The 24,709-nt window shown below is 49.2% G+C and overlaps 1 protein-coding gene across 2 annotated transcripts in view; it reads right to left on the minus strand.

Moving 5' to 3' along the window:
• The window catches only part of LOC133342023 (homeobox protein Meis3-like), a 173,360-nt gene that overhangs the window by 132,019 nt on the left and 16,632 nt on the right, over positions 1–24,709 (minus strand). The window contains exon 1 of one of the 2 annotated variants that reach the window (XM_061550896.1): positions 5,657–5,739. The exons of the other annotated variant lie outside the window; for it this stretch is intronic. The gene's annotated coding sequence lies outside the window, so the exon portion shown is untranslated. Of the gene's footprint in view, positions 1–5,656; positions 5,740–24,709 lie in introns of those variants that run through there. 2 annotated transcript variants of the gene reach the window in all.

A 24,709-nucleotide genomic window follows, 5' to 3' on the forward strand; every position in this document is an offset into this window, starting at 1 on the left:
CCCGATAGGGTTTGACGTTGTTATATTTCGCCTAGATCTGTTAAATGCAAGATGTTTTTGAATATGTATTGTGTTCCTAATGTTACTTGGTGTAACACAGGTTCACCCTGACAATAAAATGAGGATTATTTCACGTCTCCATGGCTCTTTTTTTCCGTCTCCTAGTTGAATAAAGGACACGTGAGTGACGGGATAAAATTGCAGAGGAACACAGTGATCACATCACCTTCACTCTATTCAAGACCAGCAGGAAGATGTCTGCACAACTGTGGCAAGTCGCCTGATGAAGCTGGTTGTCATCAACAACTAATTGGCACGTTTTGTTCACGTGACAAACCTGACTAAATTTACCTGTGTCGCGTGGTGGGTGGGTTAACGACACATTTACACTTAACCCCAAAAAAACGTTATTATGGACGCATTTATCTATTCACGCGATCGAACCCAAAAACCCTTTATTACGAAGAGAATAAAATTTATACTCGTGAATTTCCCCCCAAGTCTGCGTATACATCTTCGAGTGGCCCAAGTGTCCGGCCGGGCACGTGTGAAGGCGGCGAGGGGTCGACTCGCTTGATTTGTTTGGACGTGGGTAACCACCCCACCACGCACACGCGCGGAGAATTATTTAGCTATGCGAATGGAAAACGGCGCCGGACAGAAATCTCTCTCTGTGTGTGTGCCTCCCCAAGGCTGCAGAGAGAGCAGGGAGATGGGGGGAGAAAGAGTTCTCCAGCACGCCTGCGTCACAGGGCAGCAAACAGAAAGTTGTATTATATTATTTTTTTTGGTTCTTTCGGTGAAGTCACGTAGGTAAACCGCCTGTGTTGCTATCGAAACGTCACGAGTTTTTTTACAAATATTTTTTCATTCTTTTTATTTAATTTTCTATGTACGCGACTTTACCGAAAGAACCAAAGAATAGGAATTCCTGCAGTCAGCAGCGACGACGATTATTTGAACCGGTTCTGGGCCACCCCCTCCCCCTTCTAGGTCGACTCAGCCTCAAATTAGTACCGGGTGCTGGCCACCCACCCACCTCTGATTGGTACGGATGGCTACATACGGTACAAAAGAAGTTCAACAGCACTTATCCCAAAAGTCTATTAAGGCTATACGGGGGATCTTTGTCTTTGCAGAGACCTCTCAACCTCCTATCCCCCCCCCCACTGCCTCGCTCACTCCACATCAAAAACATGAACCACAAAACAAAGACAAAGATCCCCCGTATAGCCTGCACAGGGAGTAGGGGCAAGTGCTGTTAGTGAGCACCTATGAAGGCCGGCACGGCACACGAGGGGATGAGGCCAACACCACGCCCAACCGCCTTTGTCTCCCTAGTGGCGGTGTTTACACACCGCACCAGGTACTCAATTTGAGGCCGAGTCGACCTAGGGGAGGCCCGGGACCGGTTCAGACAATCGTCACGGGTGTTGGCCGCGAGCGGGAATCGAACCCGGTTCGCCGGGGTCGCAGCGCAGCGTAGCGCTGACCGCTACACCACCGCTTCCCACGGGGAGTAAGAAACACACACATCCACACACACGCACGTTCTTTCAATCACTTACAGTCCGACAAAAACGCATAAAAACACGCAACATACTTTCCATGTAAATCATTACATCTCCCAGTCCACCACCACCAACCCGACTCATGTCGAACCCCAACTGTTCCCCCTTCATTTACAAGCACCCCCCCACACACACAGACACACACCATCCACTCCTCCCTCTCCGAGCAGACAACCTCCCGACACAAGCAGAACTCTCCACTTACATTCCAAGTTGGAAGAGTGCCCACGACTCAAAGGCCAAACAAACTGTTGTGTTTAAGCTTCGTAAGCCCGCTTCTCGCTCGCCCGCATGGGATCCATCATTCGCACTCCGTGAAGGAGAAAAGAAAAACACGTACAGTCATAAGCCGACGTTTCAGGCAGTGACCCTTCTTCAAAGCAGAGAAAGGCGGCGTGATCGGGGTGGTGGGGGGGAAGAGCATTGTTCGTGTCTTCAGAACTCTGGCCCTCTTTCCATTCTGGACACTTTCACAACGCTGCATGTGTACCCAGTTGAGCAGAGCCGTTACGATGCATGACGCCGAAGAAGAATGTGCAGAATGTGCGTCGTTGGGAACAGAAGTAACAAGCGAAATAGGCAGACAAGATGCCTCCTTCGCATAGCGTTGAAGTGTCGTTGTTGTTTTTGACTTCAATACACAGACCCATCATCCCGTCGGCAGCGTGGCCTTCTGGGAGCGGAATCGTTTCAGCTAAAAGAAAACTCCTGCTTGAACTTAAAGCAGCCATGCCCAGACCAACGTAGGCCACCAGTCAGCTGTGTCTAGGCAATGTGATTGTCTTACCTCTCCTACACTTTGCACTCCTATCCGGTTTTTTTTTGGGTATCGTTGTTTGAACTTTCTGACCCGCCCCGACTTGACATCCTGTGAAAAAGAGCTTCACGGCTCATCTGATTTGTCCAGGATAAACAAAAAAACTATTCGGAGGTGGCAAGTTTTAGCGCAAGAGGCTAACATTTCCAGAGCGACGGCTCAAATGTTTATTTGTATAAATAGTGCGGATATAAAATCAAAGACCCCCCCCCCTTTCGTGAGGCCAACGCGCAGCGTTCGACAATAACTGTTAGTGTGCAACAGCCACTTACATTTACAATGCTCCCACAGCGTACCAGGCGTCTCAGAGCAGCGCAGAAGCACCAAGTGACGAGACGAGAGAGAATGGGAGGGACCGAGCAGGGGACGGATGAAAAGAGAAGCAATTAACCCTTTCCCGTTTGGAGATGTCTGAAAGTTGCAGGGTGGGGGTACCGTTCACCGATGAATCTCGCAACACGCAAAGCGATTCAGCGTTAGTTTTATTTCGAGAGGCGCAGGACCGCTGTTTCTAAAAGACATTGTACTCACCGCAGAGAACTGTAGCGACACGACCGCACTCTACTATAGCTGGCGCCAAACTGTGCCACACGCCCTCCCGCATGGCCTTGTGGGAGCCTCGGCACCGGACAAGTTATTTGATCTTAGTTTTTCCTTCCGATTCAGTCCCGAAGACGTACGCGCATGTCACCGGGAAAGGAGTCGGAAGAAAAACTGATGACGTACACACGTGCGTCATCGCAACGGGAAAGGGTTAAGGTTGGTCTGACGGCACGGGCTTGAAGGGGGAGCAGAGAGAAGAGGGGGCCAGCCAGGGCTGCCCCCCCGTGGAGGGGCTTGGGTGTCATCGGCAACACACCGGGCCGCATTCGTCTCCCCCCGTGTCGATGTTAAACACACGGCATCATGCACTCATTGAAGGCCTAGTGGCCCTAGGAGCGGTACAGAACTGGGTCAGGTATCACTTGTCCCGGATGTCGCGTCGCCGGGTGAGCAGTGCGGTGTGTTAACCGCTGCACCAGCGCGTTCCCGCTGTATACAAAGACAAAGATCCCCCGTGCGGCCTCAACAACTGACGAAGCAAACGCTGTTCGCGAAAAGCACGTGACAGCCGACACGGCGTGCGAGGGGGTTGGCCAGCGCCACGCCCGACCGCCGTTGTCTCCCCAGTGGCGATGTTTTTACACACCGCAGCAGGTACTTATTTGAAGCAGAGTCGACCTAGAGGAGGCCCAGAACCGATTCAGATCATCGTCACTGGTATTGGCCGTGAGCGGGAATCGAACTCAGGCCACCGGGTTCGTAGCGCAGCGCACGCTAACCGCTACACTACCGAACACACACACGCCGCATACGTGTGTAGAGATGAAACATCGACTTTGTTGAGAGTAAGTTAACACCCAATCAATGAAATGCGCTCAAGGAGTATCAGAGGCATGTGAAATATTTTGGAACAAGTTGACCATGAACGGCAGAGGTAAAGAATCACCTCCCTAGGCATTCTTCTTCGGTGCCAACTCGGTTACGGCCATCGTTGCTTTAATGATGCGCAAGGAATGTATTTTCAACCGGCGAACAAAACTCCGCACACAAACTACATTTTAATGATGAAGCTGAAGGAAGCAACCTCGCAGAAGTGCAACCACAAATTCCCTTTGATAAATGCGTTGACCGAGCATAGGAAGGGGGGAAAAATACGTTCCTTGTCACGGTTTTATCATTTTCCTTGATCGCTCAGAAATGCTTCCAAGGCGTGTAAAGGAAAATACCGTACACAATGTTGAAAAGATGTGAGAGTACACAGCACCGATGAATACGAGCACCGGCCACTGCATCCACTGCTGGATCACGATCCCACTCGGCCGTGCGACACCAACGACCCGTTTGACTCCCGCACAGTGACCCGACTTCGTCGCTCAATCTCAACGGCCGTCATCCGCACAAGCAACGTTCCCCATCCTTGGGCTACCATTCCATCACGAGTCTTGTCTGTCAGCCATCGTCCGTTCTCATGATGTGTCATGCCCAGGAACCTTTTTACTCTTTGTTCCTGAAGTTCGCAAGTGTATTTGAGAATTCGGCTGCTAAAATCGAAGGTTCACACGATGCCCGATTTGTTTGCTCTTTGATCCGTGTATGAAACCCCTCTCTTGTCTCTCAATTGCTAACTCCCAGCATGCACCTCTCCACGCGCTTTTGTGCACTTTTCAGCTTTTGTTACATTTCCTTGATCAGTGGTGATGTTTCCCATCTCCAGGTCTGAGCTCGAAACATTTTCCAAAAACTACACCGGAGAAGTGACGGTAAATATGAACGAAAAAAGCATCGGTAAACATTGACGTCACAACTGTTGGCATCATCGTTTTGACAGCCAATGCACTGCAATAAATCAATGAGGAACTGCACAAATAAAGCTGCAATGTTGGACTCGAGACCAAGAAAACAAAAGCCATGTACAACAACGTTCACTGAACAAAGTGCAATTGTTGGAGAGACCCAACTCAAAAGGTGGAAAATAATTTAAAGTGGCTCGGGATCAGACTGATGATACAAGTGGGTCGGAGTGATTTTGGGAAGTTGCCGTTGATAAAAAAAAAACAACGCAAGCATATTGAAACGCCTGCCCTCATAACCTTTTCTTCATAGATTAACAAAAATTTTAAATCCGGCGATGAAGATTGGCAGCGTGATTTAGTAAAGAATGTCTCAACACATTCTGAAATGACAAGTGCCTACGTGCCAGCGTGGAAACACATTGAACGTGCTGGCTTCTTTAAGAGAGTTGGCCTGATTGAAGCCAGACTGCTCTCAATGCTGGGTCAACGCCAATTACCAGCTCGTGGACTTGTGCACGTACAATTGCACTGGGGCAAACGGACCACAAGGTTAAGGTGCAGGCCTGAAATTGCTTAATCGCATCAACTACTGGCAGAAGGGTCTCCACTCGAGTGGACTCGAGAGAGATCCTCTAAGGGGGTAATTTTTTCCTACTGTTCCACATTGACCAGAACTACAAAATAAAATAAACTATTTTACCAGGCAAGGCCCCCCATTGAGCTCTATAGCTCTTTTTCAGAAGCGACCTGGCCACAAATGAAAGCTCAACAGAGTGGCTTATCATGCGGAAATTTATCGGAGCCATATACTGCATGTTGCGTTTAAATGTGGAGGGGAAAAACCAAAGGACCTGGTGAAAAATCCACGCGACCACGGGGAAAATATACAGCAGTCGTCAGAGTCGGGCTCGAACCCACGACCTCTTCCATACCTGGCGAGGGAGTTAACGTGTCGCTAACGCCGTGGCCCCAATCGGTGCGAGTTACCCACACTTTACCCCACCACACGCAACCTTGTCCATCGTTCAACTGCGGTGAACCCATCCTACTGGGCGGACAGATGGAGGGGGAGGGGGGGGGAAATTAAGAAACCTGCCCCCACTGTTTCAGCCGCTGCGCCGCGAAGACAAAGTTGAACCAGCGACCTCTGGATTGCAAGTCCAGCGGTGCCACCAAGCGTGACGTCACGGCAGCTCGAGCAAATGGCCCTACAAAGTGAAAATGCAAGTCCTCCACGTCGCCCAGGAGAGCCTGGTCACTTCTGAAAAAGGAGCTATTTAGTTCAGTGGGCCCTACCTGCCAAAATAAAAAAGCAAAAGTTTCGTTTTGTATCGTGCGCGTTGGTGAAGGGAAAGGCCCCCCCCCCCCCCCCCCCGGATAAAGTTCCGATGTCACTCAACATGTCATTGTGCCAGTCACGTGAACCATGGCCAGGACTCGAATTCAGGTGGCCGCGTTTATAGCGCGGCGTGCCAACGCCGCCACTGCGTCCTTACTGGCCCCATAATATTATTGTCCGTACGTACAATGGCTTTGAGAGTGCAGCCTTAATTTGAAAACATCCAATCTCAGTGTGGCTTATGCATAATGACATTTCCCCGCACTCCCCCCCCCTCCGCTCCCAATAAAACGTCCTTGGGTAAAATTGAATGAATCCATGGCCAAATGTGATTGGGAATTGTATGTACTGTGGAACCAGCAATACCACACCATTAAAAATGGATTTGTCTGAGCGACAAGTGTCGGCCTACGTGTGTGTGTGTAATTATACTCGCGTGCTTCTTCTGTGCGCGTGCGTGTACCTGTGCACGTGGGGAGCAGTGGCATAGTGGTTAGCGCGCTGCGTGACCCAAGTTCCTTCCCGCTCACGGACAACCACCAGTGACAATAATCTGAACCGGTCCTGGGCCTCCCCTAGGTTACCTCGCCCTCAAAGGAGTACCTGGTGTGCTGTGTAAACGCAACTAGAAAGACAAAGGCGGTCGGGCATGGTGCAGACCACCCAAACCCTCGTGTGCTGTGCCGGCCTTCTTCGGTGCACGCTAAAAGCACTTTCCCAAACAGTCTGTTAATGCTATACGGGGGGGATATTTTGTCTTTGGTGTCGTGGCAGGGCCCATAAACTGAACTCTGCAAGTCCCATGACCTGGATTTGATTTGACTACATCTCCTAAGTCACGTGTGTCTCTATCTGCGTGCGTGTACCGGTACATGGGGGAGCGGTAGCGTCGTGGTTCAGCGATAAGTGTGTAGCGGTAAGCGCACTAAACCCGGTGACCCGAGTTTCATTTCCACTCACGCAACGTTTGAACTGGTCCTGGTTCTCCCTAAGTCAACTCAGCCTAAAATTAGTTGAGCAAATGCCACGGTGCACACAACATCAACCCACGATCGAACTATGCGTGTGCTTTAGTTGCTTTCAATTCGAATAATACGTAGATTTACCGGAATTGAGCAACCATCGGGTGTCAAGTTTTCTTAATTTGCATTCCTCCCGATAAGGTTACCACTCCAGTCTCGTTTTAGAAAAGCCAACACCTTCCTCCACACTGGCTCCGTACAAAAGAGGCGCATTCATCGACTCGTTAAACAACAAGGGGGCACACCCTTCACCTGGGACTTGTGTCGGGGGGGGGCGGGAGGGTGGGGGTCAATCATTAGCACCCTTCTTTCTCTCCCGCTCCCACCTGCAACACCATCTCCTCCCTCCATCTCTCCCAAATCCTGCAGAGCATCCGATGCTTCCCGCTCAACAACAACGACGACAACGACAACAACGGTGAAGGACGTCGGCACGTGCGGCACCAAGGGTGCCCGTCCGCCAGAGCGGAGCGCTCTGGTGCGGAGCGCGCGCAAGTGGAAAGTTTTAGGGGGGTTCAGCTGGAAGTCATCCAAAGGAGCGGGGGGGGGGGGGGGGGGGTACGGAGAAGTATGGAGGAAGGGGGCGGTAGGGACGATAGAGGAGTACCCTGGTGGATTGTGGGTGGGCGGTGGAGCAGGGTGTGGAGGAGGGCAGCACTAAGGGGCACACACGTTGGGAGGAGGAGGAGGAGGAGGAAGAGAGAGGAGACGAAGCACGCCAAGTTGACCCTGATAACGGACGTGCCGGTTCGCCCTCGTCATGACACGCCTGAGCTGCAAAAGGTGCCACATGGCGCGGGCGCGGGGTCGAAGACCCAAAGACAAAGATTCCCCGTATATCTCCTTGGTTCTTTCGGTAAAGTCACGTAGAATGGAAATAATTAAAAAAAAATTGTAAAAAATTATAAAAAAATATTTTATTATATTATATTCTTTTATTATGTTTTATTTTATTTTATTATTTCCATTCTACGTGACTTTACCGAAAGAACCAAGAAGATGAATCCCTGCAGTCACGAAAGCTTAAAATCGAAAAATAAAAATTCCCAGTATAGCCTTAACATACTGTTGGGACAAATGCTGTGAGCGAGCACCTATGAAGACCGGCACGGCGCACGAGGGGGTGGGTGGAAAGCACCACGCCCGGCCGCCTTTGTCTCCCTAGTGGCAATGTTTACACACTGCACCAGGTACTCATTTGAGGCTGAGTCGACCTAGGGGAAGCCCAGGACCGGTTCGAGATAATCTGGTGTTGGCCACGAGCGAGAATCGAACTCAATTCGCCGGGTTCGTAGCTCAGCGCGCTGTTACACTACCACTCCCCACAACAAAGATCCCCCGTATAGCCTTAACAGACTGTAGGGGCAAGTGGTGTTAGCGAGCACCTATGAAGGCCGGAACGGTACACGAGGGGGTGGGTGGTCAGCACCACGCCCGACCGCCTTTGTCTCCCCAGTGGCAATGTTTACACACCACACCAGGTACTCATTTCAGGCTGAGTCGACCTAGGGGAGGCCCAGGACCGGTTCAGATAATCGTCACTGGTGTTGGCCGTGAGCGGGAATCGAACCCGGGTCGCTAGGTTCATAGCGCAGCGCGCTAACCGCTACACTATCGCTCCCCACGCACAAACACACACACACATACATACAAATCGTCGCTCCACCCCCCCCCCCATCAAACCAAACCTCCCAGAATAAAACTACCCTGAACCAGTGATACTCGCTGCGACAAGGCATTCATAGGATAGGAAAAGGGCCCACAGGCTCGCGGGCAGTTTCACACAATTTATTGCAGGTCAATTAACGGCACGTGAAAAGGTGAAGGTGAAGCCCTGCAATTTCTCTCCCGCTCATCCCACCGCTGAAGGGCCTCCCCCCCCCCCCCCCCCTCTGTTCGAGGCGGCTCAAGACAGATTTCCGTCTCGAGGGTATTGCCCTTACTAGGTCCACGTCACATCTTGGAAGAGGTGGGAGGCCAGAACCCAAGCTTTAACCTACCACGCGTGGCCTGCCGATCGACTCACTCCGGCGGGGACCCATTGAAACGGCGGTCAGGTGGTCAGAGGCTGGGTGGGGTGTGTGTGCATTGGACTGACCCCGTTGAATTCCGAAGTCCGTTTTTGTTCGTCTCATTTTCGCAACGTCGTGCGAACGCTCGCGTGCCCCGTCTCGTTCCCACAGATTTGTTACTTCCATTGGGCTAAACGTGAAATTAGCATCTCATTTCCATACAACTTGAGCATGTCGTAAATAATTGATTCTCACATACAATTTGATGCGCGCTTTTGTGAGCAGGAGAATTGAGATTTTTTATTTTTCGAAAAAAATTATTTAAATCAATGAATCTACATGTAATTACATGCCAATTTATATTCAAAAAACAGCATCAGCCATTGGTATAATCCACTGCTGGATGAAGGCCTCCTTCCCTAAGCTACCACTGTTGCTCGCCACGATCCCACGTTGTTATATGATCTGCCGAGCGCACCTGCACACGAGCCAATTTCATCGCTCCATCTCCTCGGAGGTGACCCTTGCCAGGCTAACACTCCATCATTATTCCTGACCAGTGGCGACCGTCACCCTCGCCACGTGTCTGTCCTTATAAAAACTGTTCATTCATATTTTAATCTTCCTCTGTATAATAACCACTGGTACAGTGATAAAAGCACTGCACTATGAGCCCGGAGATCTGAGTGTGATACCCAGTCACGACAGCCGTGAGTGCTACCCGACCTGGTCCTAGCCGCCCCCTCCCCCGCGCTTCATCAACCGATGTCGACCAGCATGGTGAAGTATGGTCAAGCAACCCTCACGGCAGACATCTGTGGAAAAGAGCCTTGTAGCTCATCGGATTCCTCCAGTATAAATATATTTTCTGATGGGGAGACCTTCACCCAGCAGTGGATTGGAAAATGGCCGTAATAAGATTTATATTAATTACCGTACATTTTTTCATGGCAGACACCTGTTTTGTCTGTTATTGCAGTGACTATTGTTGTGGGTATACAAAAATATTTCCAGTAAAGAGTGAAACGTGATTCATGCAAAGAGAATATCAATCGACATTTCTTGTAGGGTCAGGACACACGCAAAGATATCATTATTAATGTATGTGTAAACGTGACCATCTCATTGTCAAGGAGCACAAGCCATCACGCGAACTCCGCTTATCCTCGTAGCAGCGTTTGACTGCCCATCGAACAAAGATGGTCACCGCATCGCGCGCTTTCAGATGCGCTTCTGCGGCCGTCTGGAACGCTCTCTTCCTTCCGATATTAGGAAGCCACTGGAAGCTATGCACTTTTAATCGAGAACGAAAACTCATTTAATTAGAACTGCTTTTTGTGTTGAGTTTGTTGGCCTTCCCCCAACACCTCCGATTAGAACGGTTGGTTACGTACGGTGCAAAATAAGTTCAACACACATACAGATGGTGGAGGGTTAACGACACGAATTTTGTCATAAAACCCACCACCACGTGGCTGACCCCAAAAGCGAATGATGTGTCACTTGCATTGGCTCCGGAAACCTATGTTTTAAGTTAAAAAGATGATTACTTAGCACACATTTCGTAAAAGTGCTGTTTTTTCTCTCGTGTTCTGTACAAACGCTGCCCCTTTTGATGTGGGGGGTGGGTAGGGAGGAAACATCCTTGAGCCCCCTCCACAGAGGGATGAAGGGGGTAAAATGAAAGAGGCGATGAAATCATCACATCAGGCCCCATGTAGGAAGAGATCAGTCACAGATGCACTGAACAGTGCAAGTTTCTTAAATCCCCACCCCCGCCCCCATCTCTGTCTGCCCAGCAGTACCAGAAACAGGATATTTATTTACGCTGCAGGAGGAATCCGATGAGCTATAAAGCTCTTTTTCACGGATGCCCAGTAGGGGAAGTTGTCAGAACGTTACAACAACAATCAATACAAAAGCAGGATAGAAATACAAACTATAGGAAAGGTAAACAAATCATTAAATATATATTTTCATAAATCAAACTACATTATTTTCTTCTTCTTGGTTCTTTCGGTAAAGTCACGTAGAAGGGAAGTAATAAAATAATAAAAAATAAAACACAATAAAATAATTCTCACGACGTTTCGGCCACAATGCAAGCAGCCGTCAGACGCTGTCTCCCCGACAGACCTGGTCTTCACCTGAGGACGGCTGCTTGCGTTGTGGCCGAAACGTCGTGATAATTATTTTATTATGTTTTATTTTTATTATTTTATTACTTCCCTTCTACGTGACTTTACTGAAAGAACCAAGAAGATGAATCCCTGCAGTCCCGAAAGCTTTAAATCGAAATTGACATTATTTTCGTTTACCAGGTAAAGCCCATTGAGCCATTAGCTTTTTTTCAGAAGTGACCTGGCCACAAATGATAGCTCAACGAAGTGGCTTATCACCACGTGGAAATGTATCGCTGCCAAACAATGCAAATAATTCTAGATTTGAAGCTTTCGTGACTGCAAGGATTCATACTCCTAGGTTTTGTCAGGTAAAGTCACGTAGATAAATAGCTCTCTTGACACGCCACAGTAATTATACTGGAGCAGTTACACCTGATGATGGAGGCTTGTGTTGCTTCCGAAACGTCGTGATTTAATTTAGTTATTTTCATTTATTTTTATTTTATTTTTATTATTATTTTATTACCTAAGAGAATGCAAATAATCAATAAACAGGCACGCCACAGTCATTGGGTCGGAAGTTGGCGGAGCGGTGGGGCAAAGTGTGGGTACTCGCTAGTCTTCTTCCAAGACATCTGGCTGGCGTGGAAGAGTGGGCCAAAAATGCCCTCTCGATGAGATTTCTAGAAAGTGGCCTCTAGTGGAGGTTGCCCTCCTCTTGCCACTATTGGCACGAGCAAGACATTTCAGGGCTCCAACTTCACCTCTAAACCGAGAAATGCACAGGGATGTAGAAATTGGCAGACAAAAAAAAACTGAAAAAATCAAGAGACAGCAATGATCAATTACGATGACGGCGGCCACGAGATAGTGTGAAGACGTGAAGCAAAAGGGGGCTCGGTTAACTGCATGGCTTGCCCCAGTTGTAACCGTCTACATTACAAACAAGTCGCAAATGAATGCCAACATTTGTGGGTGGTTGCTTCGTGTGGAATGTTTGGCTCATTTAAAACACTCCGGGCACAAGAGCATTACAACTGTGAAGTGAGCACTGCCATCAACTTGTTTATTCAGGCTGAGAGTGGATGGTTTTTTTTTTATCCTCCTCCGTAATGTTTCTACAGTACACAAGTTAATTGTTACACAGTGGCAACATTACGCAAACTGCATTCCAATGTCAATTGTTCCTTTGCAGCAGTTTGGCTGATGGAAAACTGTAATCCACACAGCCCATGGAGAAGAAGAACAATAATAGTAGGAATAAAAGTCACGTTTAAATATGTTCAACTCTCAAGTATAACAAAACTGAAGAAATCCTTTGAGAATTCTAAGATTGCTGGAAGTGTGATAAATGTCAAAATCCATCCTGCCCGACTGCCTCGTTACCCAACGAGTCCCCTCGGCAATTAAAACCGTTGTACAACTTGCCTTGCCCTGCATCAGCGTTAACTGAACGTGTTTATTGCTTTATTTTTAAATGTATTTTGTGTGTGCGCACGTCTTCACTAAACTCAAACTGGAGGCCACAGACTAAGTAAGAGGCCCGCTCTTAATTCCAGTCATCATGACCGCTTCCATAACGGAGATCTCTCCTCTCTCTCTCTCTCCTGCTGGGGGCTGCACGCCCGCTGCATTCGTTATTACCTAAATAGCGACGTTAACTCGCCACCGCCCGCCGCCGTCGTGTCGACAGAGCGAGGAGGAGGAGGGCTTCCTCGCTCCCTGCACTCGGAGAAACAAAGACCGCGTGAGTCCGCAGAAGCAATTAAAAGCGAAGCCATTAGCACCCTTCACCACCCGGGCCCCCCTTCGGATTTTCTCACTTTTCTTTTTTCCCGCTTCTCTTCACTCACCCCTGCTCCCAAATTAAAATCATAAACAAACTAGACGCAACTTCGCGACGGACGCACGGAGGTTTGGGTTTTGGGGGGGGGGGGCGGTTTATCTGACCTGTTGCTGGCTTCGGCATCGTGCCCCCCGCGACCTCCTACCATCGCCCAAGTCACTCTTCTCTTCTCACCTTGCGTCTTCTCTCTCGCGCTTGCTCTCTCTTCTTTAACGATTACATTTTTCGATTGTTGTCCTTCCCTGCCCACCACGCCCGCCCGCCGCACCTCCAATTAGCACGGTTGGCTACGTACGGTGCGAAATAAGTTCAATGTGCAGTACAATTGGGTGCCTGCAACATGAACCAAATTTCCATCGTCATCTGTACATTACTCAATTGGGATTACACAATAGCAGTGAATGCACCCTGCCCGACCACCCCCCCCCCCCCCAGGGACTGGCAGACCAGGTGTGCCGGGTCACCTTGGGCTGCACTAGGACAGCTGCCACTGGGGGTGCCCCTTGGATTGTTTGAAACTACATGTGAAGGTCTACGGGATATTTGTTTTTTGTTTGCTGGGCTCAATATGACGAAACAAGCGTGTAAAAAAATTTACACGTTTTTGCCACAAAGTACGTGCGGTCAATGCAGACTTGATGCCTCGCAAAAAGGTATCGGCGTTCGAACATCTAAACACCTCCTGTTTTACTGCCAGCAAAAGGGGGGCAAAACCCGACTCTTGCACGCACGGCGCCTGCCCTGTGCTCGGGATACCCCTGGAGTGAAGGGTCGTGACACTCGGGAACTTTTCTCTCCCCGCTTTCCCTTTCCCCTGCACCACCACCACGTGAGTCCTTGCTCCGCCACCAGTTGCCGCAACTCTTGAGAGACCATAATAAAACAACCGGAGAATAGAGGCCGCTCTCCTCCTATATTACAGTTACATGCTAATTTATCACATTAACATAATGCTAATTTCTCACATTAACATGCTAATCTCTCACATTAACATCATGCTAATCTCTCACATTAACATAGCCACTTCCGTGCCCTCATCGAGGAGGCCGCTTTCCTATCTTACAGCTACACGCTAATTTCTCACATTAACATCACTAGCCCCGGCCACTTCTTTATGACCCTTGGGCTACACCCATTTCAAAAACAGTCTGCCTCAGCAGCAGACCATGCTTTCTCACCTGATGACGGACGCTTGTGTTGCGCCCGAAACATCGCGATTTATTTTATTATATACCTACGTGACTTTACCGAAAGAACCTAAGGGTATGTAGAATAAACGGTTTCCAAATTTGGCTCGGAACTGGAAGCGAGTTTTTTTTCTATCGTAGAAATCGAAGGTGAGAAACTGTAACGTGAGAAAGAAAAAAAACGCCCCAAAGAGCGCACGCGGAGAAAACCCGATGGAAGTGGCGAGGCGAGAGGCCCCTGCAGTAGCGGTGAAACGTCGCCCTGAGGCGAGAAACGACGGCCAAAATGTTCTACAGGGTGGTCCAGATGTGTTGTGCCCTCCCCCCCATTTTCATTATGTAAAATGTTTAAAAAACATCTCAAGTAAGGTTTATTTAAAACAGAAATGAATGGGCAGAAGAAAAAAAATGTTAGGGGTCAAGACATCTGGAGCCCAACCTGTACAAATTTGTGACAGGCATCACAACACAAGCTCGCTGTGACGTGTAACTATCTGATATGGCTGCAATGGAAGCCTGTTTTTATGTTATTGTTATGCTGTAAACATTGTTATGCCGTCTGTTAAGGCTATACGGGGGGAGCCTATGTCTTTGGTGCGTTGGTTTTTCAGTGAAAGGCGTGGAAACATTATCCTTGCAGTCACAGAAGGCGTGGTCATCTAACAGAAAAAAGAAACCTCATTAATACAACACAACCCAGCTCAGGCCTACAAGCGTGGCTCCATTAGGTGCAGGAGGTGGGAACACACACATACTCTCTCTGGGTTTTCCACAGAGCCAGCGTGCATGAGCATGCACACATGGATTCATAATTGGCACCACTCTCAATTAGCGCCAAGCTTGTATAACTAACTGCCTTCAATTAAGGATCTTTGCCTGTGCAATATAATCATAATTAAGAGTGCAGGTGCACAATGCCAGCATGTGTTACAACGGGACATGGACACAACCCCCGGGAGTCTATCTCCTGCTGGAAATAGGATGACGCGGGAGGGTGAAGGGTGGGGGTTCCCCCCCCCCCCCCCCCCCGTTGTGGTACTCTCTCTTTCCACCGAGCGAATACATTTCTGAATTAATTCTAGATTTTAAGCTTTCGTGACTGCAACGATTCATACTCTTTGGTTGTTTCGATAAAGTCACGTAGGTAAAAAAAAAATCTAATCAAATAAATGAAAACAACTCAATTAAACCACGACGTTTCGGGCACAACACAAGCGTCCTTCTTCAGGTGAGGACAACGTAGCGAAAGCACAACCGCTTAAGTGTGTCTAAGAGGTGGCTGTGACGAGGAATTATATAGTCGTGGGGGATGGAGGGAGGGGAGGGGCCATGGTGAGTGTGTGGGCGGGCTGTGGGCTGGGAGGCAACGATGTGAGGAACGGGATGGGCGCAACGTACGGAGTTCAAACTGAAGCTTTGTGATGCCGGGGGGCGGAAGTAGATAAGAAGCTAAAATTAAGCAGCCTGTTGTTATGCTGCCGGGGGGGGGGGGGGGGGGTAAATTGCGCAAGCTGAAAACAACGTGTGGTATGGTGATGGTAGTGTGTGAAGTACATTTCTGAATTCCCAGCGAACTGAGAAATATCGCTGGGAATACCGGACCTCCGATAAGCAGATAATACTCGTCCCTTCGTATATCCCGTCTCTTGACGTAAAAAATCATTAAAATTATTTCTTAGACAACCCATGAGCCGCACAACCTTTTGGGAGTGCATAATATCAGTGAGCGTTGATTTAAAGTCAACCAAAACTCATTTGACATACCGTGTCTCACCAGCAGAACTCGGGCTTGCTCGAATCAATGCTGGTGAACTGCCGATCTTACAGGAGGGGCTAAGGGCCCTTTCTTTTCGACATTCGTCGTTCTTCAAATGGGGTCAAGTGGCGGGCCAGTGGCTCAAACCTGGGCAGGACAAACACCCCTCGATCAAGGCAAACTCAAACACCCTTCATCATTACGGCACTGCCGAATGTGCTTGGCCACCCCACTGCCAGCTGCCAACGCAGTGGGCACAAACATTTGCTGTAAATGTGTCTCACCAATGAACGTACCGACTATCCAAAACGCGACATGCAGAGTGTGCACACTGTGCATACGACGGATATACGCCTGTAAGCACAGCTTTACTTGTTTTCATCGCCGCTGCGGCGACCCGTGCCCATGAATTGCCTAGCTATCGTCTGCACCGGGCACGTGGTGATCAATCAATCAATACATTTGGCAATTAAAACGAATTCTTAAATTTGTGATCCATTCATCTCATTAGGCGAGAAATAACCGTTGGCTGCGTATGCAAATTACTTGCGAACGTTAGCCGCATGCTAGGGTTTTTGGAACAGACGTGAAAAACTGCAAAACAGACGAGGAGGAGAAAATGACAACGACAAAAATGAAGTTACCGGTCCGGAATCATTGCGAGTCACCGGATCACGGCTTGAGTGGAGCGCGGAGAGAATTGTCTAAAGCCGAGACGTCTAGCCGGCGTGGAACAGTAGGCCGAATGCCCTCCAGGTCAAGGGGTCGACAACCAAAATAAACGAGAAGAGCCATAGTAATAGGTTTTTACCTATTTCAACTGGTACAAAAACTGGCAACTTTATACAAGACATCATGCTTGCAATAACCAGTTTTTGTACCAGTTGAAAGGGTAAAAACTTATTACTATATTTTGCCACTGGTAAAGGAGGTCTCATAGTGAGAAGAGCCATGTTTGTTCGAATACAGTCAAACAACTCAATTGTTTCAAGAGCCACAATGCAATGCAACGCGAATACGGAACGTCACGAAGCGGTCACTCGAATAGCGGCACGCGGCTTCGGAGCCGCAGGTTTTGCAGATCCCCCGGTCGAGGAGGAGGAGGCTCTCTAGGGCCCCCTCTGCTGGCAGAAGGGCCTCTACCTGCTAGGTGGCGTGGGCAAAGCAATTGCAGGGCTGCGCCTTCACCCCTCATCTTAAAGCCCTGGCGAGTTCGACCGCGGATCGGCAGCTGCGGGCGGATGCGCAGCCTCGGCAAACGTCGGGACCTTCGGGTGAATGTGTAATTACAAGCGTCTCTTCAAACAAGCCCATTTCATTTGCAATATTTACATAAACAGGGCTTTAATGTAGCGCACCTCAAATCTGTTTCCATGAGCCTCAAACAAACGAGGAGACTTTTTTTTTTAACCGGGCCCCGAAGCACTGGGTACCTTCCCCCCCCCCCCCTTTTGAAAACACGAAGCTTTGTACCCAGAGACGACCCTCCCCCCCCCCTCAAGGACAACCACAGAGACGAGATGGCACGAGAGAGAGAGGCCAATGTTTACCACAACTGGCGCACGGAAATGTGGGTCACCGCAAAAACAAAGCCACCCGAGAGCGACCTTTAAAAAAAAATGTTGTACCCACGCCACCACAGCCTCCGTCCCCTCCACGCACCCACAATTTTATCCCGATTGCGCTTTGGGCGTCACACCACGAGCCGTAGGATGTGTGTGGACTCCCCCCAGCCCCTGGCTCCCGCTGCGTTTGAAATCAGCCCCGTGGAAATAGACTTCACAGAACTGCTTCCGAAATCCCCTCAAATGACATGTTTTTTTCATCTGCACACCAGGAGGTGTTGCTTTTAAAAAAATTTAACTATAACCGGAGTTTTATTCAAAAACTCTCAACAGCTGGAACCTAAAAACCAACCTAAGTGAAAGCCCTAATTTAATGAGAAGGGTTTTAATGTATTATTTTAATGCGTTCAGTTATCGGCAAGCATGCCGAGACCGTCGGCTCACTTGACTTGAGGACCCGGTTTGATCAAAGGCATCAAAAAGAGACGCGGATCAGGACCCAGGATCAGTCAGCGGTGGGTGGCGCACGGATGCCTGGCTGCCGCCACGCAATCTCAATGAGGCATCGTTAATTTCTTCGCAAGTTGCACCGCCATGCCAGTGTTTGTTCATTTCGTACCGGGCCTGCCTCGAGGAGGGGTTCCCTTAGCAGCTGGGACAATGACATTAAGTCCGGCTCTTTGGGTCGCATGCATAGCATGCTGCGTCGCCCGCTCGGTCCTGTATCCCATCAAAGGACAAAGAGATCCCCCGTGTAGCCTTAACAGACTGTTGGGGCAAGTGCTGTTAGCAAGCACCTTTGAAGGTCGGAAGGTCACATGAGGGGGTAAGGTGGCCAGCACCACGCCTGGCCGTCTCTGCGTCCCCAGCGGCGATGTTCACACACCGCACCAGGTACTCATTTGAGGCAGAGTCGACCTAGGGAAGGCCCAGGACCGGTTCAGATAATTGATACCGATGTTGGTCGTGAGCGGGGAATCGAACTCGGGTCGCCGGGTTCGCAGCACAGCGAGCCGCCCGCTACGCTACCGCTCCCCACAACATCCCACCAACACCACGACTACCACAGCAGGACGCCGTGCAACTCAAACCGTCTCTGAGCACAATCGACGCACGGCAAGCGCAGCAGGCCAAAGTCGTCACGCAAACTCCCTCTGGGGGACTGGTCGCATCACTTGCACGACCTTTATCCGCAGGCACGCTGCCCGGTGGATGTGACTACTGGGGCAGCACTCAGCTTCTGCCCTGAAGGTGCTTTGGCTCAGTTTCAGAATCAGAATCTGTATTTACACTGGAGAAATCCGATGAGCTATGAAGCTCTTTTTCACAGCTGTCAGGTAGGGGCACGGGGTCGGAAAGTTACAAACATTAGAAAAACACGATAGGAGTGCAAGGTATAGGAGAAAAAAATACAAACAAAACTCAACTATTTTCATTTTACGATAAAAAAAAAAACGCTAAGCAATTATCTTCTTTTTGAGAAGCGACGTGGACGTATTACGTGCACGTCATCAGAACAGAAGCATAAGTAAAAGGCCATGCAGGAAGACATGTGGCACAGTTTGGCACCAGCTATCACAGTGTGCGGTCTTGTCGCTACAGTTCTCTGCGGTGAGTACAACGTCTTTGAAATTGATGGCGCTACGCCTCTATAAATACAATTAACGTTGCGAGATTCAGCGGTAAACAGGAACCCAAACCCTGCAACTTGCAGACGTCTCAGAACGGGAAAGGGTTAACTGTGGCTTCTCAAACAGAGTCGGAGTAGAGAAGATGGCACGCTGCTCACCCCACCTATTTATCAGCTTGTCATGTTGCACGTTTACTGGTGGCTCTAGCATTTTCTGACTCTTTTTAAAAGGCCGCAACACAGAATTCTAATGAAATTGAGTCAACCAATTATTTTTTATTTCGGTAATTGCGTGCAGATGCATTAATCGTGATTTGAAGGCGGCGGGGGGGGGGGGGTGCCATGGCGTAACGGCTAGCAGCGGCACCACTTGATTTGCAATCCAGAGGTCGCGGTTCGATCCCAGCTTCCGGTGCTGAAGATAAATCGGTGGTAGCGAGTTTCTCAATCTCCCCCAGCCCCCCGGTGAACTCCGTTGACCCAGCAGTTTAAATGGGTTCACCGCAGGCGAGCCGATCGGGAGGACGCCTGGTGGTGGGGTAAAGGGTGGGTACCTCTTCCAACACGCCCTAGTTAACGTGTTGGGAGGAGTAGGCCAATTACCCTCTCATGGAGGCCCCTCCGCCAGCAATTACAGGGCTACGCATTTTATTTTTCGTTAAAAGTTCTGTACTTAACAAAACAGGAAACTGTTTAAAATGCCATTGCCGTTAAGAATAGATTTTTTTTTCTTCTCTCTCCAGACTATAAACAGTCACATTTGCAGCATCAACAGGCCTTGTTGTTGAATCGTTGCTAAAAACTAATTACGTAAATACATTCACGCCGCAAAAAAAAAACTTTTCGTTCTCAAGAATAATTACCTAATTATCGGCTCTGGTTTTCATGCGTTTCTGACACGCCGGTGTCACGGTGGCGTCTTCGTTACAGCTCGGTGGGTGTCCTCCCAAACGATGTTGTCGCTGAACTGGCAAATTATTCCGACGCGACAAGAGCCACCGCGAAGACACCCAGACGACTGCACAGTATTTCCAAATGCGGGTTAGAACATTTTAAATAATTTGGCTCCTCCATTTATTAATGAGATCCACGTTTGCGCATTTATGGTTCGGTGCTCTTTTCAGGGTGGCACGAGGCGTTTGTGGAATGCAAATTCGTTTTTAACATCTTTCGCTAAAGGTGGAAAAACTGTGTCGTAGACTAAGTTGTTCTTTTACTTGGATTCTTTTTTTTTTGCGGAGCGCTGCTCATCTACGTTGGCAATTCTGGGCACAAGTTTGGAAACTCCACTTTCTCATGTCGGGGACCAGTGTCTTAGGTACGAACACATTCCTCCTGCGGAGGGAGCTGCTGGTAGGAACGTTGGGTTGCTCGGTCAATGGCCAGGGTCAACGGCGGCGTGGTGTATTCTGCAAATATGCCCGACTGTGAGGGCGGGCACAAGCCGGCGTGAGTAGGTTAAACGTTGAGTTTATAAGGGCACTACGGGGTGACCAGCCCCTCCCCACCCAGCCCCACCCCTCCCCCACACAGCCCCACCCCTCCCCCCACACAGCCCCACCCAGCCCCTCCCCACCCTCCCACCCAGCCCCTCCCCACCCTCCCCTCCCCACCCTCCCCTCTCCACCCAGCCCCACCCCTCCCCATGCACGATGGACACAATAATCCCATGGGCTGGTGGTAATCAGGAGGTTCCAACCAGTAAAAGGTGGTCACCAACAACACTTGTCCGCACAGACTGTTCAGGCTATACAGGGGATCGTTGTATTTGTATATACACACTAGCTGTACTACCCGGCTTCGCCCGGGATTTGTATCCACCACGGCCGGCCGCCTTTGTCTCCCCAGTGGCGATGTTAATACGCCACACCAGTTACTCCTTTGAGGCTGAGTCGACCTATGGGAGGTTCAAATAATCTTGACCGGTGGTGGCCATGAGCGGGAATCGAACTCGGTTCGCCGGGTTGGTAGCGCAGCGTAGCGTTAACCACTACACCCACCGCTCCTCACACACACAGACGCACAGACACACACACATAGACACACGCAGACACACACAGACAGACACAGACAGACACACACACAGACACACAGACAGCACGCTAAGCACTATACTACCGCTCCCCACACACCACACACGCACACACACAGACACACACAGACACAGACAGCACGCTAACCACTACACTACCGCTCCCCACACACCACACACGCACACACACAGACACACACACAGACACACAGACAGCACGCTAACCACTACACTACCGCTCCCCACACACCACACACGCACACACACAGACACTCACACAGACAGCACGCTAACCACTACACTACCGCTCCCCACACACCACACACGCACACACACAGACACACACACAGACACACAGACAGCACGCTAACCACTACACTACCGCTCCCCACACACCACACACGCACACACACAGACACACACACAGACACACACACACAGGCAGCACGCTAAGCACTACACTACCGTTCCCCCTACACAACACACGCGCGCGCGTCCATAGGTACACATACACGCGCTTGCTGCAGACACACACGACTTTGAGGGTGCGTACGGCAGTAAACGACTGCAACAATAAAGCGGCAATGCTGCGCGAGGAACGCCTTAGACCTGCAACACATTTGTGTAATGCGAGCGTAAACACACAAACACATACAAACACATACACACACATACACACATACACACAAACACACATACATACACACAAACACAATACACACACACATACATGCAGACACACAGACACACACATAACACACATACATACACAGAAACACATACACACACATACACACACACAAACAGATACACACACGTACATAGACACATGCATACAGACACGCAGACATACACATAAACACATAGCAAAAAACTCACATACATACACACACATACATACACACAAACACATACACACACATACATACACACATACATATAGACACACAGACATACACATAAACACATACACACATAGACATGAGCCGGCTTTGCCCGGGACTTGGATCCAGCACGGCCAGCCGCCTTTGTCTCCCCAGTGGCGATGTGAATACGCCACAGCAGTTACTCGTTTTGAGGCTGAGTCCCTGCCTCGCCACTCTCCCTCCCTCGCCACTCTCCCTCCCTCACCACACTGTAGAGGACGTGAAACTTTTATGATTTTACCCCAGAGTGGCGTAGTGGGTGTCGAGGCCTAGCACCGTGCAGAGCCTCCCGCCTCGCCTGATTTTCCCATCCGGCTGACGCTGGGTACGGGTGCAGCCCCCCCCCCCCCCCCCGCGCTACAATAAGACTGTGTAATCGCTATAATTTATTAATCGACCTACCCTATAATAGTAATAGCACACATTGTGGTGGGGGGGGGGGGTGAAGAGGACGTGAAACTTAGATGAATTTACCTCAGAGTCGCGTGTGCCTATTTTTAACGTGAATACAAAATGGCGTCCACCCCGCGCGAAAAGTTGCTATTCGTTGCCAGGGGCAACCGCCGTCCAATGAAAGCGGCGAAGGCGTCGCTAGCCGTTGCCAGGGGCAACCACCGTCCAATGAAAGTGCGTATGGTCCGAAATCCACACACACATACACAGACAGACAGCATGCACGATTTTATATATATAGATGTATCTACTGTATGTTGGGCTTCTTTCGCACCGTACATAGCCCACCGTACTAATCGGAGATGTGGGGAAAGGACAACAAACTAAACACACAAAACATGTGTGCGTGATGATGAGATGATGTAACTGTCATTTTCAGATGTTTACATATCTACCTATACCTTAGTCCCCGGCGAGTTGGATACACGATGTTTATTCTGCATCCACCCAGCGTTACAGACAAACGCGTGTGTTCATATTACAGCACGAGCTTTGGCAGTGCTCTAGAGGCGATGCCTTGCAAGAGTAGACCGTTCGTATAGGGCAGCAGTAGCCAATTGGGGTCTCCCTAGCTGCATGTGGTGGCTCTTTATTAAGCCATCGCATGCTGCTCTATCGAAGGGCCATAACGAACCACACACTATCACAGAAGCAAAGAATAATGAATTAAAGTTTTATGATAGATTTTACATATTTCCACTTGGCTCTTTGCAGAACTCATGAGTATTTTGTGGCGCTTGTTCTGTTCCCCACCCCCGGGCATCATCTTGCTCTTCTTTTCATTCATAGCAGAATAATGGACAAACATCTGTCTATAAATCAATAGTGGTACAAAGACGATGACGACGTGTCTCTTCTAGTTGTGGGACACGCAGCACGACATCAGAGCTGTACGGCACAAACATGAAAACCTACGCAGTCGCACGCTGGAGAATGATCCGTAGTTGTATTTCGGTTCTGCCACGTGGTGGTCTAATGCCAAGATTCTTGTCATTACTGTCGCCAAGCACCTGACAAGGTTGTGACGTTGACAAAGACATTCATCACAAGTGCCAGTGTATCGATCAAGTTCTGGCCAATCAGGCTCCTCCTAAATGGGGGCTTAAGCCTTTTTCACAACTGACCTTTGGCTCAAACTGCTTTGAGCTTCATCAGCTAATGAACTCGGGAACCGAGTGATGATGACACGAGGTATATGCAACTAATGACACGTGAACCGACCCAAAAACTAAAAAATTCGGAGCATTGCATTGGCTACGACAAAAACCCACACTTTATCAGAATCAGAGTATTTATCTCTACTCGAGGAATCTGATGAGATACAAAGCACAATTGCACAGATGTACACCATGCCCAAATAACCGTGTGCACAAATTGACCGAGGCACTGCAGCTTTGTTCTTGCGACGAAGATGTGAAAATGTAAAATTGGGCATGTTCATAGATTAATGGTACGAAAAAAATCTAAAGTAGTCGATTCGTCAAGAAAATGTCTTTCATTTTCTTAGCCCAAGGGGCACGCTCACTTTGAACCACCCCTGCAGCTAAACTTTCTCATTTTTTTCGCAGAGTAAATTGCCGTGCAATTCAAGCGGTTCCCGCTTCATTGTAGGGCCAAGCACTCTCTCTGCCTGGGAGGGCATTACATTTATCATGGCGCCGCCATGTGAGAGAAATAACGGTGATAATAACAAGGAATTAAAACCGGCTTGATGGAAAACAGAAAAAAAATGCTAAAAAAATGAATGCCTTTCATTCTGCACATTCCGTGCACATGTGATCTGTGTATCATCGAAATGTGTCAAGTTAATCTGCCCGGTTATTTGTGACATAAGCACGATAAAATGTCTCGGAAAGCATAAGGAGGCCAGGGCGTTAGATACCGTGTACTTTTGTATCATTCCCAGGCAGGCACACTTAGCCGTTTAAGTCTAAAGCTCTTGGGTCGAATTAATCAAGGCCTCCATCCCCACGAGTCTATTGGAGGGCGATTGTCTGGCGTGTTGGAGGCAAGGGTTACAGAGATTGTTTGTGCAACTCCCGAAACCTGCTGGACTTGCAAGGTTGCCAGGTAATGGCAGTACACAGAGTGGGG

The sequence above is a fragment of the Lethenteron reissneri genome, chromosome 13, assembly GCF_015708825.2.
Source record: "Lethenteron reissneri isolate LAM-NWPU_2019-01 chromosome 13, ASM1570882v1, whole genome shotgun sequence".
Lineage (NCBI taxonomy): Eukaryota > Metazoa > Chordata > Hyperoartia > Petromyzontiformes > Petromyzontidae > Lethenteron > Lethenteron reissneri.